This window comes from Xenopus laevis, chromosome 4S (genome assembly GCF_017654675.1).
Source record: "Xenopus laevis strain J_2021 chromosome 4S, Xenopus_laevis_v10.1, whole genome shotgun sequence".
Classification (NCBI taxonomy): Eukaryota; Metazoa; Chordata; class Amphibia; order Anura; family Pipidae; genus Xenopus; species Xenopus laevis.
In genome coordinates, this window is record NC_054378.1 from 71,796,268 (window position 1) to 71,818,266 (window position 21,999).

General features: G+C 37.0%; 1 long non-coding RNA gene and 1 pseudogene across 1 annotated transcript in view; both read right to left on the reverse strand.

Annotated features, from left to right (window-relative positions):
- Positions 1-8,042, reverse strand: part of LOC108714985 — a 32,120-nt pseudogene extending 24,078 nt beyond the window's left edge.
- A 7,217-nt stretch (positions 8,043-15,259) lies between these two features.
- LOC121393308 overlaps positions 15,260-21,999 on the reverse strand; it is a 51,865-nt gene continuing 45,125 nt past the window's right edge. Inside the window, exon 2 of the long non-coding RNA XR_005960966.1 lies at positions 15,260-16,196. This is a non-coding gene — a long non-coding RNA (uncharacterized LOC121393308). The remainder of the gene's footprint in view (positions 16,197-21,999) is intronic.

Genomic DNA, 21,999 nt, shown 5'->3' on the forward strand with positions numbered 1-21,999 from the left:
ATACTCTTCTGCACTGTACAGCACCTTTAGTCTCGCCTTTGCAGAATATGCTTGTTAACTTTAGGTCTGCTTGTTTTGTATACTAGAAGTCATTGCTATGACAAATATAATAATATAAAGGCTAAGCCTAACACAGAATACTAATTTTAGTTTGTGCCTTGCACAATTGTTAACTTTTGCATAGGTCTGTATCTTTATTTTGGTAAATACACAATTTTGATATAGAGAGAGAGAGAAAACTCACAGGTCCACATCACGGCCACTCTTTCGTTGTGTCCAGTCCCAATAGTGTGCTGGCTCCCTCTTGCTGGTCTCCAATCCAGTGGACATCATATGTAGGGGGTTTGGTGGGTGAGAAAGCCAATCTCACCCACCAAACCCCCTACATAAAATACTCAATATTGCCTGATAATTTTAGTTGCTACTTTTCCGAGTATGCAAATCTTAGTCTGTCTAGTATTAAAGGATATAAAGTATGTGCAATATTCAAGTTTTGTAAATTATTTGCTGAGTACTGTATACTAATTTTAGTATTTACATTGCTTAATTAAAAGCGATTATTTGCAAAAAAAATATTAATATGTCTAGCTAATAATCACAGAGCAAGAAAGAAAAAAAAGATTAATAAACCTGGCTCTTTGGTCTAGTATAACAGCAGGCTACATTATAGATGAAGGTGAGATGCTGGTAAGTAACATGGTTGAAATAATGCCATGAAAACACCTTTTGTATGCTTTGCTGAATCAGAACAGGAGTCCTTTTATATATGAGGCCCCGTTAACTAAATAGTTTCTGTATAGCTTACTTAAATAGGAACCAGGTACAACTGGGAGTATGCTCAATGACCCAAGATTTTATGTAGAAAACCTATTTGCCAAAAGAATAAATTTCATTTAAAGGAGATTGTGGTAGCCATTTTTTTTGTGTTCCAAGACAAGAATTCCCTGCTCCTGATGTGTTGTGCTTGAAGTGATACACCACACAATTGTTCTACCTAAGTGCTCCAGGTAGTCACAGAAATCCTCACGTGAAAGATGATTCTTCAAAACAGAATCTCCTGCTTGTGCAGAAACAGCAAATGCTCTCTCCACACGATCAAGGTCAAACACAAACATTTTAGCCTAAAACTTCTGCATGGTATTCACTTTCTAAAATGTTTATGACAACATAGGAATGATTAAATCATAATTAAGAATAAGTAAATATCCTGTAACAGGCTGCTTGAGTTTGCCAGTTGGAGTTACTTTTTCACAGCGTCTTACACTATAGGATTGTAGACCCTTTACTACAGAGTGTATTAAAAGCTCAAGGGGTGAAAAGCTTACAGGCTTTTCAGTTTCCTTCTTTTGTGGTAGCTTCTTTTTTGTTGCCTTGCGTTCTGCACGCCTCAGCTCTGTGGTGGTGTCAGCTGCAGTAATAAGTTTCTGCAGATCCTGGGCTTTCTTTCCTCGCTCCTTCTTTCTGCTTTCAATTTTCCGCAGCTCCTGAATTAGATATTCCTCCTCTGACACCTGCAGGTACAAAGACAGACAAGTCAAACATTTCAGCTCTAGACAAAAGGCAAGGGTGCCATCTAGTGGTAAAGAATATTACCTTCACATTGATTGGCAATAAAAAGAAAACCATTAAACCTAAAAAGTTCTCTCATACCAGCGGTTTAACTTCAATTTCAGCATATTATGAAAGTGAGGAGTTTTACTGCAACAGAGCTAAGTTCTAGAATAGCCGATTTGCTTGGGATGAGATACACAATAAATTCTGCAATCCAACAACAGATTCCAAAAGTTGTACATGTCTGACACCAGAATAATTTCTCTAAAGCTTCTGCCTTTTTTTTAGTGAACTGTAAACTTCTTTGGATTTGTTCTATATATATATATTTTTAATTTATTTTCCAGAATTATACTTGACCACGCCTTTTTAAAAATGCTAAATGAGTATACACACATCTTCCTATTTCACAAAGTAACACTGTATGGCAGGTATCTGTTCAATATTTATATAATCAGGTTTATATACCTTGATTGTCAGGGCATGTAAACCTCGGGCAAAATAAGACAAAGAAGGAGTGAATAAAGATCGCTCTCCTTTCAAGAATGATTAAAAAGACTTTAAAGAAAGCAGTAGGTTATTCTACAACAAATGGTCAACAATGATGTCCAACTGTGAGCTGCAAGCTACATTAAATAGTTGTATGAGGCAGAGAGAAAATTAGGATACATATGGGGGCAGGTTTATCAAGGGTCGAAGTGAATTAGAGGGAATTTTCAAAGTAAAAAAACCGAAATTCAAAGTAATTTTTTGGATACTTCGAACATCGAATAGGATACTACGACTTTGAATACTATTCGAAGAAAAATTGTTCGAATATTCGACCATTCGATAATCAAAGTACTGTCTCTTTAAAAAAAACTTTGACTTCAATACTTCGCCAAATAAAACCTGCCCAAGTGCTATGTTAGCCTATGGGGACCTTCTAGAGCATTTTTCTACGTTTTTGGAAGTCGAAGTAAAATCATTTGATCGATTGATCACTGAAATCCTTAGAATCGTTCGATTTGAAGGATTTAATCGTTTTTTAGTCTTTTTTTTACTTCGACCGCAGGATACCCAAATGCGATGAAAAAAACTTCGACTTCGATATTCGAAGTTGAAGTATTTCAATTCGATGGTTGAATTTCGAAGTATTTTTATCTTCGAAATTCGACCCTTGATAAATCTGCCCCATGGTGTGGAAAGAATATATTCATAAATATATAATATTTACACATACAAACACATGTCTAAGAACTTTGACGTTATGTGATTTTCAGTGTATTTTAGTTTGTTAAAACCATTAGTTAACACTGAAAACAATTAAATATTTGTAGTTGTGACTTATCAGCATGCTTGCTATGTCCAACACAGTATTCTGCTAAAAAAAATAATGAAAAATCCATCCAGGTAATTACAGGTATTACAAAGTTATTCAAAACTGCTTGTTATGTTCATTAAAGCAAAATATTAAGTTAAAATTATATTGTTAATGCTAATGTAAGGCATAATATTCAGATTTAATGCTAGCTGTTAGGAGCAGGCTAGGAACCAAAATCCTGTGATAAAAAATATTTTTCAAATAGGCAAAAACATTTTGAGGGCAGAACATGCACTCTTAAAATATGACATAAAGGTTCACTGAGATTAAAATTAAAAAATAAACAACCTCCTTGCTCTGCAACTTCCCTTTAGATTTGCACTGTGAGATCAGGAACTGAACCAAAGTAAGGAACTCTAAAGAGAGGCAGAATGGGGGGAAAAAAAACCCTAAAATTGGCAAGAGTTCATATAACATAATATTTTGGTTTTCTGAATAGGATTGCAGACATAAGGTGGACAGAGTAATAAATTCATTCAGTAATTCAGTAATAAAATCATTACTGCAGGGTCGGACAGACATTTGGCATTTAAGGGAACCAGTGCTTTAAAAGCACTTACATTCTAATTTCATGTGCTTTATCATAAAATTCTGGGAAAAGCATAAATCAAAAATAAATTTGTATGTGAGCCTGAAAGCAATGTTTAAGGTTTAGATGAAAATAGGAGATTAATTTAAAGGAATGCTCCACCCAAAAAATGTTTTTGCATAATGAAAGCAAAGCAGTGGATTTGTGTCTGTTATTGCTTTTTCTAGAAGTCGTGATTTACATTCTCTACAATTAGGGATGGGCAAATTTCTTGTTCGTTTTGCCAAAAATTCGCCGACGCCCATTTAAGTCTATGGGTGTCAAAAAAAAAATTCTGCGCAGCGAAATTTTTTTGATGGGAGTCTTTTTTTTTTTTCTACGCATGCCACCATACAAGTCTATGGGCGTCATTTCCACGGTGAAACAAGGCGAAAAGAATCGCCCATCCCTATCTACAATATTTTTATTATGCATAACAAGATTTTTGGTAGGACAGCTTTAAAATTATGTAAAAAGAACAGAAAAAGAACAACATCAAAAGTTAGAAAAAATGTCCCTGACATGCTTTGTGGGGGTCACTGCGCACACTAAGAAAAACTGGCAGTATAACTCATGTATGGCTTGATTTACTAAACAAGACACTAATTTGCACCTGCATTAGTAAACTATGCAAGATGTGCAGCTCACACTCTTTTGCAGGCACCAGCTGTTATTCTTGAATTTTTGGGAAAAGCATTGAAAGTAAAAACCATGGCATCTTTTATCCATGTGTTGCCTTTGTCTTAGTAAATGAGCTCTCTGATATATCTTTTGTGAGTTCAGTAGCCCGACAGCAGCTTGATTAAATCCCAGCCAAACCCAGACAGTTGCAGAACAGAAACTTTAAATTCAATATCCATATATAAAAAATAAAAAAAATAAATAACCAAGCAAAATTCTGAGATAAATACAAAAATACATTCTGCTCTGTGTTACAAACTACAAAATACTTTATATGTAAGCACATATAAAGTATCTCCTTCTAAACCTTGTAAGTGCTGGGTGCTGAGAATACATTTAGCACCATGTGATGCAGTGTAACATAACAGAAAACAGAAAACCAACCTGCTCTGGTGTCCTGTTGTACAATCTTTCCAGCTGCTCTTTTCTTCTCCTCTCATGTCCTGCATCAAACACAGGGATTTTCAAGTCTGTCCCTGGGGTGGTACGAATATTTGCCAGCTTAGCACAGATGCCATAATACTGATCTTTCAGATCCTCTGCTGACCTTTTCTGTTACAATGGAAAGACATAAAAAATGCAATCCTGTATAACAAGATCTACTTACATTTTTATGTACATTTATTAACAATGGGTCAACATAATTTAAATGCAGAAGGCACACCCCTTAATAGTAAAAACACCTTCACAATCCACCACTGACCTTTAGAAGATAATAAAGTTTAGCTACAATTGGTTCATCTTAAGCACCCAGACAGCTGAATTTAGCACTAAGGCCAATGGAATATACAGGTATCCGGAAACCCATTATCCAGAAAGCTCCGAATTACGGAAAGACTGTCTCCCATAGACTCCAATTTAACCAAATCATCCAAAATCCTTTTTGTCTGTAATAATAAAACAGTAGCTTTTACTTGATCCAAACTAAGATATAATTAATCCTTACTGGAAAGGATTAAAACCAGTGTATTGCATTTATTTAATGTTTAAATGGTTTTCAAGTATGACGATCCAAATTAAGGAAAGATCTGTTATCCAGAAACCCCCAGGTCCTGAGCATTCTGGATAACAGGTCCCATACCTGTACTATGTTTCTATAACTATATAAATTTAACATTTGTTTTTAAATAATTGACATAGAATTGCATAGTAATGTATTATTCTGCTGTCAGAATATCTTTGTATTTTTCATTCTGCTAGAGATAGAACACTACAGTTTTACTAACAGCCAGTGTGATAAATACATGAAAGTAAACTGGTTACATTAAATTGCTGATGATCATATCTGTCAAGGATAACAATGATCGCAGATCAAAACGTCGGCAGAGGTCAAAAAGATGGTCTGTCTCCGATTTAGTCCAGCCGTCATCATGTAAATACATTTGATACTCCTGTTCTGAGTACGGTAAACTGGAACCTGTACAGACTGATAAAGAAAGATTAGTGATATGTCTATTGATGTACTCTTGGGCAAAACTATCACATTAGAATGTTTTACAAGTAACAACATGCATTATGTACTTTTAGGTCAAATAAAAATGGGTAATAATTTAATCATGATAATAATCAATTTGGATTTTTACTTTTGCTTGTTTGTTTTCCTAAAATATATTGCTAAAGCGATTTGTGTAGAATCACTTTGCTGACACAAGCTGGAATGCACTTGCCATTCAAGTATAAATACAAATATGCAGTGGAAGAATTGTCTTTGAACATAAAAAGCCATGTCCCTACACTTTACTATTTTAAAAAAAAATATATAGAAGATGAACCTAAGAGAGCACAGTTTCTTAAGAATGTTAAAGGGATAATGTCATGGGAAAAAACATTTTTTTCAAAATTAATCCGTTAATAATGCTGCTCCAGCAGAATTCTGCACTGAAATCCATTTCTCAAAAGAGCAAACAGATTTTTTTATATTCAATTTTGAAATCTGACATGGGGCTAGACATATTGTCAATTTCCCAGCTGCCCCAAGTCATGTGACTTGTGCTCTGATAAACTTCAATCACTCTTTACTGCTGTACTGCAAGTTGGAGTAATATCATCCCCCTCCCTTTTCCCCCCCAGTAGCCAAACAAAAGAACAATGGGAAGGTAACCAGATAACAGCTCCCTAACACAAGATAACAGCTGCCTGGTAGAACTACGAACAGCACTCAATAGTAAAAACCCATGTCCCACTGAGACACATTCAGTTACATTGAGAAGGAAAAACAGCAGCCTGCCAGAAAGCATTTCTCTCCTAAAGTGCAGGCACAAGTCACATGACCAGGGGCAGCTGGGAAATTGACAAAATGTCTAGCCCCATGCCAGATTTCAAAATTGAATATAAAAAAATCTGTTTGCTCTTTTGAGAAACGGATTTCAGTGCACAATTCTGCTGGAGCAGCACTATTAACGGATTAATTTTGAAAAAAATTTTTTTCCCATGACAGTATCCCTTTAAATAGGTTACAGGTCATTGAGTTGCTATAATTATTGGAATTAGAACTGTATTCTTATTACAGATAACACAAGCAAAAAGCAAACGAGTTTAGATTGTGCTTTAAATATGGGGGGGGAAGCAGATAAATATTTATACAAGAATACAAGAATTTGAGCGTTAAACGAGTACTGATCAACTGGTATTTTAAAAAACAGCAAACCTCATCAGTCTGGGAAAGCTAACCTTTGCTTAACTGACACAAAGGGTCAGTTATTATTATTTAATTAGCACGTATTATACAGCTTCACTTGTGTTCACTTCCCAAAGTGTCTGTACTTACTAGTAGATCCCCAGTGCCAGTTCTCCATGGGCCAGGGCACTTTTAAATACTCTCACATAGCCAAGAAAATGTAAATTAAAGCTCTAAACCATATGCCACAGCAAATATGAAAAAATAACATATTTGGAGTAGGACTAGCTGAGGTGTTGACTTTTTATCAATTCCTTGTTTCCTTAGTCAGGCTCTCTAGGCCTAAAGCACCATCAAACAGTAAACCAAACCTTAAAGTGCCTGGAAAAATATGCAGTAATGTGTATAGTTATAAATTAACACGAAAATAGTGTAATGCTTTTTTATTTACAGTCTATTTGCAAACAACATTTATATTGATAAAAATTAGAGGGCTGCTTCATACAGACATTATTATTATTATTGTAGACAACTCTTATGAGAATCCTTAAGACAAGAGCCAACTCTAATCTGTGCACAGATTGGAAGTCTGAAACAGAATCATCTGTAAGGAAATCATAGACATCTTGTTTTACTAGGATGAAGGTCTAGCACATGCAGTGTTTCTCTACCAGTGTATAGATCAGTCAGTGGAGAATGCTGGGCAAACTTCCTCTGACAATAAAACATCTTTCACTTCACCTAGAGGGTGATTTCAGGCCAAAAATGTGTACACATCAGGACCAATTCAAGTAAACTGCAATCCACCCAAGCAGTATTGGGCTTTTCCCAGCCAAATACATCAGCAGAATAAAACCTACATGCAATATTTATGTACATCATATTTGTGTACAGTCCTCATGCAAATACTAGGACTACAACTGATCATGTTGCATATAATATATATATATATTATTCTATAACTATGTTTAAAATGCTGATATTGTAGAAGTAATTAGAATAATTTTCGTTTTAGCTTATCCTCTCTAGAAGTTCATTTTGACCTGCTACCACTTCAATAATGAGAAATGCCTGGCCTGCTTGTTCTAAAGAGTTTCCCCTTTACAGAGAGAATATAATCTATTTGTACTGCTCTAAGAAACAAACCCAGAGAAATTCACCTTATCTGCATTAATGATGTCCTTTTTGTTGATGATTCCTGTGACTTCTGTATCCCCACCCCCCAATTCCAGAATATCACGAACATCTGCTCCTGTAGCCATGTTTCAACCGTAGATGGAAAAAGAAATATTAGTTGTGTAATAGCAAATGTTAATTAGAATTGGGGCTACGGCATAGCAGTCTTTTGCCGCTGTATATGTATAATGCCTGTAACTCTGCCTTTGCTTGCTTTGCATTGATAGAAACAGGAAGCACTGTAAATTGTCTAGGACTCCTGCCTATTAGCCACCACAAATGGGTATCAGCATATAAGGCAATTAACTGCGGGCCTTACTTACAAAACATTCCACACATTAATGGGCATAAACACTAACACAACCCATAGTTCCACATTGCTACTTACACCTACTACTGTCTGCAAATCTTACAACTGCAAGCGCCTATTCTTGTGTATGACAGAAAATCCCGTCGCCACAAGTCTCATCACGTGAGACTGTGTCGTCAGGGCTTGTGGGAGTGACGAGCAGAAACGCTTTAAAAGAGCTTCTGGCTTGTTTTTCACTCTTCGTACGTCCTATTTTTCAGCAACCAAAACAAGACTTTTGGTCAGTTTTGGTTGTCCGCCATCATGCCCTCTGACACCTCAGAGCTCCATCTTGTGCCAGGGAACTAAAAAACAATGTAATGGTCGCCAACACAGCACCTGTCCCTATCAAAGGCTCTTCTCCCAATTTTACCAAAAATGAGCAAACCAGTGGTTTTGTGCAAAGAGCAGAGCAACCTCTGAATTAGGGTTGTCACCTGTTCAGGTTTTAAGCTGAGAAGTTTAGTTTTTCTAAGGCTTGTTCGGGTCTGAGGTTTTCAGCCTTGTGAAACCCGAATAGTAATCTGGCCAATATATGAAAACCAATTAAGTAAAATAAAGATACTCACCTTGACATGACTTAGTTATTATCAGGTGCAGTTCATTTCTTGTTATTACAGAAATAAGCAAATCAATCAAAAATAAATAGTTTTTCTAAATGAGCATTGCTGTAGTTCAAAGCTTTCCGGATAACTGATTTCTGTATAATAGATCCCATACCTGTAGTTAAAGGATTGGTCTGATTTATTGGGCAGAATAGATACAGTAGATAGGGTTTCCAGTTGTTCGGGTTTCAACTGGATATCTCGCTTGTCAAAGGACTGTCCGTTCAAAAGTTTCTGTCCCATTTAAAATATTGCGAAAACTGCACAGAAATCCAGCCAGTTGCATATAAGTGACGCAATAACCCTGACCAGACATCATAACTTCATGACATCATCTCTGATGTCTGCATCATGCCCACCCGAACATCACTGCTCCACCCCCAATGCTATTTGCCCCGCCCCCTTTGTTCGGGTTTAGCCACCGGCAAAGATGGCAACCCTACTCCCAACATTTGAGAACTGGAAAGAGCGACACAAAACCTGCAGTGCATAGCATTGTCATTTGGAAGGTTATGACATTTTGCAAACATTTCTGGGATTTTTATGTGTTATAACAGCTTTTCTGATGAAAGTGAAATTGGCATTTTATGTTTACCAACCGTGCAAACCTCAGAGCCTCATCTCCCAATTTGGCCATAAAGGAAAGCTTTTTTGCAAACTAGAACTGGGTAGAAAGGCTCTTTTGAGCACATGGAGATGGGGTGGTTGGCCCTTGGTTTAGCTACCTGTGGCTGTGCATTAATATGATACAAATCCTTATACTCTGGCCCTGGGGGTAATGCATCTTCCTCAAAAATATGATGAGAACAAGATTTCTATAAAGAAAAAAGTGTAGTGAAATTGTTAAACGCATTTATATAAATAAATTGTTTTATAAATTATTTATATAAATAATTTGTTAAATAAACAAATGTATAACTCATGCCCTAATCTCCAATTAGGTAGGGAAATAATTAGACAAGGTGATAAATAATCACAAGAGAGGAAAGTGGGTACCCGGAGACATGGAAAGAGACAAAGGAGGCACTGTATGTTATTGTTCTAAATTACATTACACTGTTACTGTACTGTACCCAATATGAATAGGAAATATCAACAATCGTCCTAATGGTAACTGCTAAGTTTATGAGACCTGGCTCCACAAGAAGGAGAGATCCAGGAACTGAAAACAACTTGATATGTCCCCTCCCTCACGTATAACACTCTGGACTGGGGACACTTAAATAATTTGAAGCAATGTGAACTTTATTATTGTTTTCATATATTCATGTATAAGATGATACCAAGTCAAAGATAATTGTTATACAAATTGTCATCATTATTTACAAATAAACAAATGTATCGCCCCCCCCCCCACCCACAGCCCTCCCCTACCTCTCATGCAGCCTGCTTTTGTTAGGACAGCCCTGAGCTTCTTTTTTCTCTGTACCCAATGGAACATCCATATATGTTATCAAATAAACATAAACAAACAAATATGGATTTTAAACAAACAGGAATAATCCACATTAGTAAAGCATCATTGAGCTACACCGTACGTTTATTGCAATATGGTGATCGGCATGTTACACGTGCAGAATTAGTGAATTAAAAACAGAACTGTGTCGGTTAGGATTCCCACCTTTTTTTAAAAATAATTACCGGCCAGTGGAGGGGGCGGGAACTAACGGGGCGGACTGTGACGCGGACTGGTCCCTCTGGAAAACGTATACGTATATAATTTTTATAGAAAAGGTTTTAAAAAAAAAAAATTAAAAATATCAGCTGTAAATATTACTTTTTTACACAAGAGGGCAGCCTCTTCATCTTTTAAAGTAGAAACATTAATGCAACAGCCACAAAACTACCACATTCAGATCTTTCAGATTAACTACATTCATCCTTTCATTTCAGATTCATGGTCATGCTATATAGACAGGTTCTGCATACATTACAGTACAGAAAAGTGCTCTGGAGCTACAAATAATGTATAATTATCCCAAGGGAAAGAACTACAACCTATGTGAATGCAACAAGAGACAAATAGTTCAAACATTTTCAGAACATCTTGTCTTAATATGTATATGTATGCAGTGTAAATATGAAAATATGAATGTACTAAGTGAATTTTGCTACTTTGTTTACAATCCATTGTACTGCATTGGGAAAGATGGATATATTAAAATCCTGCCTAATATTATTTAATATACTCAGGACCAGATTCACCCCACAAGGTTTGAATAGCTTTAATTATTGCATAAAACTAGGCTCCCCAAGCCAAAAAATATTTTTTGAATTTGCATAATTTAAACCAAATAGCACTGGGATAACTGACCAAAACAAGTAGATCTTATTATCGATATGTACACCTATAATTACACTTTGCATATTGCTATTGACTTTATTTTATGATTATGGATTTTAAATTATTTGTGCTGTTACTTTGCAGTAAAATTGCTAATTTTCCATAGTAACCAACAAGTGTTTGGGGAGTCAGAATGGAATAGGAAATGAGCTGAGATGAACAGAAAAGAGCCTCAGCTAAAATAGGGGAAAATAAGATATGCATGACAGTAAAAATGAATGAATTTTATTTTTTCTAGAAAATCGTGCTGAAAATATTCATTATTGTGATTATTGCCTTTTCTCTTGCTGCCCATTAAAATGAAATATTGCAGTTTGAATGCAATTGCAAGGAACAGCTTAGAATGCAAGGACCTTCAATGAATCAATTCATGCAACAACTGTGTGTATCTTTGCATGACTGCAACTATGGTTGCAAGTGTAAATTAATGCTAAGATGTCCCTGCTTTTTCTAACTGAGAGTAAACAAATTGTAATTTTTGTGTTTGCATTCTTTTAAACTGGCATGAAGAAGGCAGTTATACTCTTTCAGAATTAAAGGACGAAACTGCCTTCAGAATAGTTAGAAGCTGTCTAATTATAGTATTTCAAGGAGGAAAACTTCCTACAATAACTTCAGAGACCATGATTAATTTTAACAAGTTTCATTGTGTCATACTCACTTATTGCCTTCAAAGTAACTAGTCAATATAAAACGGTTTTCTTTTTACTGGCCAGCTTTGTAGGCTCTTGGCTTACAGACAGTTTTGATTTCTCAGTAAGATCTTTGTAAAAACATTATATTACAACACAGCTGAGACTATAACACTATATTATAATGTGTGCCAGTAGAATACAGCAAGTGGCAGATATATTATTAATATCATTTGTGTATATATATATATATATCTATTTTGAAAAAAAATATAAGATGTTAAAAAAATATGAAAGGTGCAGCGCAACAAAACCAGAATTAGGTGTGAGATTCAGATTTAGCCTAAAGTTTAGTGTTTAAGATGCACTTAATCTGCACTGTAAAAGTCATGTGACTTTAAAGCACTGGACAAATGACAACAACACATTTTGTCAAATGATGCAAATTATGTGTGTTTGTGTGTGGGGAGGGGTCCTCATATTTGAATATGCAGATTAGGGTTTGGCTATGATTAAGTATTTGGCACTATAACCCAGTGACACAGAGACTATTACTTGTTTTAATAGATGCTGACTGTCACTAGAAGCAACAGGAGGCTTATTTGGAAGCGATAAATAGGGTGCAATTTAACCCTATGATTACAAAGACCCTAATTAAATGTCCACGGTAATGACCCGAATACAATTCTGTAATAAACTTTACATGTGCACAAAACCTGTAGAGTAGAACTGGGTCACTAAAGATGACCATACATGTGCAGATTTAAACTGCTGTTTTGGGTCTTTTCAGAACGATTTGCCAGCTTATCTCTCCGTGTATGGGGCCCCCCTACAGACACACCCAACTGATATTTGGGTGAAAATCCCTGGAGGGAGGTATGCATCCCCTTGTTGATGCTGGTCTTGATCTGGATCAGCCCGATATATCCCAACTCATGGTAGGCATATTGCCAAACAAGCAGATCTTATAATGTGTGGCCACCAATGCCACCAATACCTACACAAACACTATTTTGTGCATTCCACCTGTAACAGAGTATATTTGTGAGAGGGAACAAATGCATTTTTAAAAGGTTAAATTAGAAAATGATAAAAATAGAAAACAAATTAAATTTTTGGTGCATTCTGTAAAAATGTAAGGTTCTGTAAAGGTAAAATGCCTCTTTAATTGCTTTTATAATGAAAAATAATCAATTAATACAGGGTTCAGCAATGTATTTGCATAGAGTTCAATCACTTTCTTAACCAAGATTAAATCACTGCAGAAATTCATTCCTAAAAGTCAGATACCTTACTAGGGGAAGGAGGATCGCAAGTTCCTAAACAGATGCACCACTGTGGAGCCATCATTTTTCTTATAAAAATGGTAGTGCGAAGCTCCAGTCTCCTGTGCCCTCCACGTATTATACCTAAATACAGATTGTATTTTGTTTACCCCACAAAAAGTCTGAAAACATTTTTAAATACATGACATCAGATGAGAATATTCCTCACTGCTTTCATTTCCCAGATCCCACAACTATCTAGATTTTATTCAGAACAAACTCTAGCGTGTCTAAACCAGTATGGTTCAAAAGCAATTACAAATTAATACGTATTTTATAATTGTAATTATCCAGTAACAAGTAACCAGTTGGAAACATTTCTAAAAGAATTTACCAAAAACATTTTTGCCAGGTGAGTTATCTCTTGGGGGTCTCTTTTGGGTCTTAAGAAGCAACCTATACACTCAAGTCTGGGCTTGTTTTAATAAAAACTATTTTTGGAATTTTCAGTTGGGTCAAAGTCATCATCGATAGAATGTTGTATTCCTGATTATAATTAGATTACAGTTATTAATTTATATTGGTTTGTCCCAGGTATCTCTGTATACTTGTTCTCCTATGAACATGGTAAAATTAAATAGACTGGAAAATTGTATTGTAACTACAGTTGCAAATTTATATTCTTAAATAAATAAATGGTTGTGCCATTTCAAGGCATATATATATATATATATATATATATATATATATATATATATATATATATATATATATATATGCAAAATAGTAAAAATCTAGTTTTAATTGGAAATAATAAACCCTCCCCCAGCATTGTCTGTAAGAGATATGGGACCAGCAATGTGTGTTTTGCATTCTTTCTCTTATGTGTCCCACCTTGTTTCAACTACACTTTCATTTAGTTTAATACTTCTGGTTACTAATGCTAATGTGCTAATGTGTAATATATATGTATTAAATGCATCACATGATGAAGCTTTTCCGAACCACAATTTCCCAAGTGCAGTTTTAAGGATGTTCATTTTGACACTGTTGGTAGATATAGCATTACTGCAGAAACAACTGATTCAAGGATACTAGTCCTTGGTTTCTGTTTAAAAGGTATTTTTTGTACAAATTATTATAAAATCCTACACCTGATTAAATATGCCATGCTCCTCAGACCTTAGACATAATCTAAAGTATTCAAGTCAAATGGAATTATCAGCAAGAAGACCTTTTAACCTTTTATTAAAGTTATATTTTGTTTGTTAGGGTGGGTTCACAGAATTCCATCTTCAGAACAAGTAAATGGAGAGCCATCAATATCTATTCATAGTTGTAGGGCATTCTTGACCATTCTTTTCCTGTATACTGTATGGTAAGATTTGACTAGTCTGTATGCAGTTGGGAAGGGGGATATCAAAAGGGATTGTTTGCTCATTCTACTACCCTGGGTCAATGAAATAGCTTAGTGATCCTTCTGTTGATGCTAAGTCACAATATATTAGAGGTTTTTGCGTGACAGGAGTGGGCAGTCCTTCTGTTCACATCAACATCTATCAAGAAAGACGTTATTTATGCATTTGGCACTGCTTTCTACTCCACCCTATTAGATTTTTTTTTCTTATTACCTTATAGTTCTTTAAGGTATTTCCATCCAGTGCACCGGAACAACAGCTCCTCATTTTCTCATCTGCGACAGGGTGCATTGTCAAATTCGTTGATCCTCACTGATTCCCTAACCGACCTATATCTGCCCCAGTAAGAACACCCACACTCTGTTCCACTCCAATACTGTGAGGATGAACCCAGTAATACCGTGCTCACATATGGATGTTAATTCACTGTTATTTGAATATTATGCCAAAAAATTATGTTATTTGTTTTTACTTGTTTCCTGCTGTCAAACAGTCAAAAATACATTAGCATTATCTGTATTATGGCAAAATCAAAGTTGACTGTATTTGTGAGCAGGGGACTTAGGGCCCTGACCATAATTTATTTCCGTTTAAAATATTTTATGGATTTTCACATAAACATGAAAAATCGAAATGACAGCTAATACCATGCAGACTCGTAAAACAAGTAGCATTGATACAATAGTGTGATATTTTTCAAAAACCATAATTTATTTAATTGGCAACAACAGGATTAGCCTATTGCCTGCAATTTAACGTTTATCTCTAGATTATATTTCACAATGTGCAGGGCAACTCCCTGTCCAAATGACTGGCAGCATTTCACAGCAGCGCTGCATGAATAAAAAATCCTGTAGTGTGCCTTGTCTATACTTTATACTTTAAAACAGTAATTCCAAACAGTGGCTCATGAGCAACATGTTGCTCACCAAACCTTTGGATGTTGCTCTCAGTGACCTCAAAGCAGGTGCTTAGTTTTGAATTTCTGGCTTGGAGGCAAGTTTTGGCTGCATGTGTAACTGCCACCTTGCCTAATGCAAGAATTAAAACAGCTCTTTAAAGATAACTCTAAGCCAGGGCTTGGGCATGGGTAGCACAAAACACATATTTTAGGGGATGTACGATCCAATGTCCATATATAAAGGGCCCGAAGGCTCAGTCAGGAGTAGCGGACCAAGGAGGAAGCACCAGTCCAATAGTTCAAGGTACAGATAAGGATTAGTTGAGTTCAGGCAATATGGTTGGTTCAGGCAGCAAAGGTTCAGTAAACGGTTACAGGCAAGGGTCAAAACACAGGAACAAGAATTAAAATTCTAGAAACACACTCAAGAACTCACAAGGAAGAACCTATTTTAGGGTAAAGTCAGCAGTGCTCCAGCGTCTTTTATAGGCCTCCTTTGGCGCCAAAAATTGACGCAGTGACGTCATGATGCTGGTGTTTTGCAGATGGCGTTGAATCCGATGCTGACGTTTCTGCACTGGCAACCAATCCGACGCCGGCGACTCGTCTGACGCTGGCGTGATGTCACAGAGCTGCGCCCAGGAGGAACCGCATGGGAGACGCCGCCATCTTGGATGCCGCCATCTTGGGACGCCAAGTAAGTCTTCCTTACACCATACTAGGAAGCTGATTAAAGAAAGAAGGCAAAATTGAAGGGCTTGTCAAATTGATAAGGCAGAAATAGCAATCCGTGGAATTACCTGTATGTCAATAAACCTAGCAAAATGTTGGCTAACCATTTAAAGTCCCCCAACCATTAGTGTCTAGTATATAAGATAAGACTGGCAGACAGCCATATCTCTTCCAACACTGATAAAAATGTATTGCCTATTATCAGCAGCTATATTGCTCCACTACAGTGGGTAAATCTGCTGCAATATATTCATAAAAATGTGCCCCAATCTCGCACACTTTAGAGATTAAGCAAATACTAGATAGAAAGATTATACACCAAGTGATAGAACACACCACAATCGAAAACTTAAAATTAGGCCCCACGACCAATGGCTTCTCCGTCCACTAATATAAAAAGTTTAAAGCGCAGTTAATGCGTCATTTGCAAACACATTACTGCAGGTCACTCTATTCCTCCTGAAATTAATGATGCAAGGATATCTGTAAACTGTGGAATTTGGAGCTGCATGGAGAGGCTACTGCCAAACATTTACCAATATTATTGAAAAATACTGCACCACATTGGAATTATCTCTCTTGTTTCCGTATTTGTTTAACCTCGTGCCAGTGAGCGCTGGTTTTTTTCTTCAACACTAACTGGATTTTGCTACGCGTCTGAGGGAGAACAGACAATTTTATACCAGCAGAGGAAGTGGACTACTGGAACCTTAAATATTCTTTTTTCTGTATAAGGATATTTGTAATACAAGCCCAATGAAGACCCGTGCCGCCCAAAAATGACAGGCCGATATTGTTCCTTAATCTTGATATCAGAATCCTTGCCACAATAGTTGCTTCCAGATTGAACAAAACATTGACCACAGTAATCCATAAAAATCATATGGTTTTGTCCCAAGTACATACAAAAGACTGTTAATTTAATAGCATTAACCCAAAACTTACTGCACTGGGATAAACACTATACAGTATATTTCGAATTGAAAGAAAAATAAGTATATCTACCAATGAAAAACATACATGCAGGTTACAGAATACAATATGGAAGGCTGGAATCAGTTCTATTTTGAAAATAGAAAAAAAACTGTACGACCAAGGCACACACCATATGTCTGCTGGGTATCATGTCACATGGCTTGTGCGCAGCATGTTATGTTTAAGGGCAATATGTCCCTTATGTAATTAAGAGAGTGAACAGAGTGTGCGAGATGTACATTTCAAAATATGGGGGCACCTGAATGAGCAAAATGACTAGATGTGAATATTTCATGTTTGTTTTAGGGGATTACTACCAGGTAGACACTAGGGGGCAGATTTACTAAAGGGCAAAGTGACTAACACTAGTGACAATTCGCTAGCGTTACCACCCGCAGAGACATCGTAGATTTACTGGCGCTAGCAGTCATTCTCGCTATATCGCCATTCGACTTTTCGCTCTGGCAAATGGTCGTTACTCCGCAAATTCACTAACGTTTGGATTTTACTGAATGTTAGCTTTTTCGCCAGAGTTGCCTTCGCCACCTCAGACCAGGCGAAGTGCATTAAAGTCGCTAGATCTTCCTCAATCTTCTGTCACTTACATTCTATTCTGTGAGCCGAAAATGCATCAAAGTCCAAAAAACAATGACGTCTTTTCCTTTTTTCAGCCTGATTGCTTGCAAAAGACCTAACAAAGTTTTTTTGGGTAACCATTTTCCCCCATACATTTGCAAACATATGGAACATTAATTTTACAGTGGCAACATGCGTAGGGCATTAGAATACCTCTATTGTCTTTATTAAGGTTCCCTGGACATATGTTTTAAAAAGTGTAATTTGTAAGTATTTGCACGAACATTTAACATAAAGACATCCATACAAGTTTACATTTCCAGCCTTATGCAAATTGCTAGGCAGAAATAGCGAATCTTCACTATCAAATGCTCGCATTGCCGAAGCAATGCTAGTGAAAAGTTGCCAGTCGAAACTCTGCATTTTAGTGAATTGACGTAGTCTGAATGCATTTGCGCCTGGCTAAGTGTTGCAAAGCGGTCACTGGAGACAATTCGAACTTTAGTAAATTTGCCCCTAGGACTATTGGTTATCAGCCATGAACCATAATAACAACACTGATAAAGATATTAGCTGGGTATACCCCACACCCCTGAACTGAAATAAATTTAGGGTGATTTGAAGGTGCTCTTGGTGTCTGCAAAGAATTTTATGTAGAGACTGAACTCTTAACCACAGACCATTATCCATGTTTTAGATGTGGGATGCATAAGCACATTTACTATCAGAACACCTTAAAGGACCAGTAAGAGTAAGGCCACACGAGGAGATTCGGCGAGATTTTGTCACCTGGCAACTAATTGCCTCGTCTTATGAACGACTATCTCCCCGAACTGCCTCAGTGTTTTTCCCCATAGGCTACAATGAAAAGTCGCCTGCGCTAATGCACACGCGGCTATGCGTTTTCAACAGTCGCCCAAAGTTGCCGCGTGTGCATTAGCGCAGGCGATTTTTCATTGTAGCCAATGGGGAAAAACGCTGAGGCAGTTCGGGAAGGTAGTCGCTCAAAATGACGAGTTGATTAGTCACCATAGATAACTGTCCCAAGGCTTTTGTTTTCATAAAAAATATTGTTTTATTAAATTAGCATTAAAATTCAGTTACAAACAACCCCACCAGGCCCACCTTACGCGTTTCGCACCCTCTAAGTGCCGGAGGGTGCGAAACGCATAAGGTGGGCCTGGTAGGGTTTTTGTAACTGAATTTTAATGCTAATTTAATAAAACAATATTTTTTATGAAAACAAAAGCCTTGGGACAGTTATCTTTGGATAAAGGATTTTCTTATATGTGATCGCCTGAGAACTGGGGCGAGTCCCTTAGGCTTAATTAAATGTAAATCAGATGTGGACTCCCAATTGATGTATAATTGATTAGTCACCAGGCGACAAAATCTCCCCGAATCTCCTCGTGTGGACTAGCCCTAACATCAAAAAAACATGTATTAAAAAATTTGTTAGTATACATCGTTCCTGCTCCTGGCCGCCCTATGTCTGGCACGCTCTGGTTTGCCTGCGAGATTGGGGCAGTGAAACCCGTCGCCACTCCAGCCAGGACCACAACTTCCACACTCAGAGGAGGGGGCACAGTTACAACCACACTTCTTGCCTTCCAGGAAATAAATAGTAATGCCAATCTTGGTGTCAACTACCTGTTTGTATGTACTTTTGTTTCCTGGTTCTTTATACCCAGTGTTGGTGAGTCAATTGCCAGAGCAGAGCGCGCCAGACATAGGGCAGCCAGGAGCAGGAGGGAGCTCTGCAGGATAGATCACTTCTGCCACTCTGGAAACGGAAACGGCTCCCAGCAGCAGCAGTTCCAGCCGCACTTCCAGCGCCCAGTCATGGACACAATACATCATTAGCTGTGCAGGAGACAGGGGGAAATCCCTTGAGCGCAAATTCAAGGAAACAGCTCCCAGCATCGGGCAGCACCACGGTAGAGACAGCCAGGCAGCAACAACAAGTGCTCTCTGCCGCCCCCCACACACTGCAGACAAGGGGCAGCAGGGCTCATCAAGTGTGTGGTGTGCGGGGACAAGTCCAGTGGGAAACACTACAGTCAGTTCACCAATGAGGGCTGCAAAAGTTTCTTCAAGAGGAGCGTCCGCCAGAGCTCCCTGATCCCCAGCTTCACATGCTGTCAGTAGATAGTCAGGGAGAAGAAATAGAGCGCCGCAGGATGGATGGTCGCCCTGTCGCCTTTTCTGAAGTTGAGTTTCAGTAAGTTATTTCTTAATAAAGGCTTTGTGATTTTAAAACACTATATCCAAAGAGATGTGAGGACCTCCAGTAATAAAGAAACAATAATATTAAAAAATTTAGAAAAATTGGGGCACTTACTCATAGGCTGATTTTTTTTTGTGATTTTAAAGTTTAATTTGTGTTGGTGTTTATTTTTCGATGTATACTAACAAATTCTTTTAAAAAAAAAGTTACTGGTCCTTTAAGGGGGTTATTTACTAAAGTCCGAATTTTTCTGGTCAGAATTTTAAAGGGGAAAATATGAATTTGTTGAGATTAATTAAACTCTGAGGCTGCTAAAAGTCCATCTCAATACCTCCATACTCCATCTCAAACCTGCAGAGGTCATGTAGAAGTCAATGGCAGGTGTCCCTTTACAACTGGAAGATATCATGCTCTGCTCTGGGTTTTGTACTAGAAAAATCATAATAAAAAAATCATAGTTTTTGGGTGATAATCCGAATCGCGTCAAATCTGAAAAAATCATTCAATTCGGATTTTTTCACATTTTCATCAAGTCTTTTCCTGCACCAGATTTTTTAAAGTTCATTTACTGATAAAAACGGTAAAAATATGGATGAGGGCTTAGTCAAAGTGGTTTAAGAAAATAATTAGAAATTTGGGGATTTTAATAAATAACACCCTTAGTATTCCAAGTCTCATGTTATTTTATACAGAATATGCACTTTTGCATATTCCTGTGCTCATATTGCTCAGGTTGGTAGGTGGGGTTTCTCTGATATTGCTGTGCTCCCAGGTACAAGCAGTTGTCCACAGTTTTACATTCTTATGTTATTGTTATGTAACATATTACAGGAAAAGGACAGGCTCAATTGGTTTGAAAGTTTGAAATGTATACTTTACATGCTCCCCTTTGTGTAGGAGAGCGTCATTGTGCCTTACACTACAAAAATCGAAACTTGATATTTTTACTATGTAATTATGCTTATCTTTAATAGAAATGCAATACAATAAAACAATCCAGAACTTCCAGAAAGCAAATACAAAGAATAACATTTAATGTATTGTTGTCATTCCTACCAACTTCCAGTGGATGAGAGTCTTTTCTGGTAGCTTGGTGCAACATGACACATGACATTAGGATCATTTTGCATGGGGCACAGAGCATAGCCTTTTCTCTATACAGAATCTGAAGCTCGGTTTTCAATAATGTGTTGCAAAAGGGGGGATAATATTTCTGACACTTTGCTAACATGAAATATAATATCAGTGCCACTTGTTTAGTACTGCTCACTATCACCTACAGCATATGCCTCAAGCTAAATCCACATGCATTTGACCTAATTCCCACACTCCAGTTAGTTATGTCCCTAAGGACCATGGATGGTAGTCCATGATGTCTTATTCAGCCACTTTGTATGTCACAGTATAGGAGCTTACAAGCTCCTGTGCCTCATCATTTATGTTTTTTTACTAATCCCTACATTATATATACCACTGCATTCTGCATTGTTTTAATTGTACTTGTACATTTTATATTACATGTGTGAGTACTTATAGAGATAAAATGGCCAGGCGGTAGTACCAGGTTCCCTTTGTGGTCACCACAATAGTTACAGTGAATTGGCACCTAAAGAAACAGGGGCAGATGTCACTTGCACGCTAAACACTGGAAATTACAGCAGGCAGACTTCAACAAAGTAAACTTGTAGTTGTGTTAATTTTGCTCACTGCACTTGCAGACTTAAATTACTGCTACTGTGTTGTTTTCACATATTACTACTTTTCTTCATACCAATAATCTATAAAAACCTTTCCAATCTGATTTTTGACCTAATACTACCTTGTGCATAGTACACCAGAAGTTGTACACCATTTTAATCTTCCTTGACCTATCATTTGCATTTGACATGGTTAATACCTATTTTTTTAGGCAACTTCAGCAAACCTGTGGTATCCATAACCAAGATGCATGCTGGCTCCCTTTTAACCTTTCTAATCAATCTTTCTTTGTTTCTCATTCTAAAAAAACTTCCTCACCAG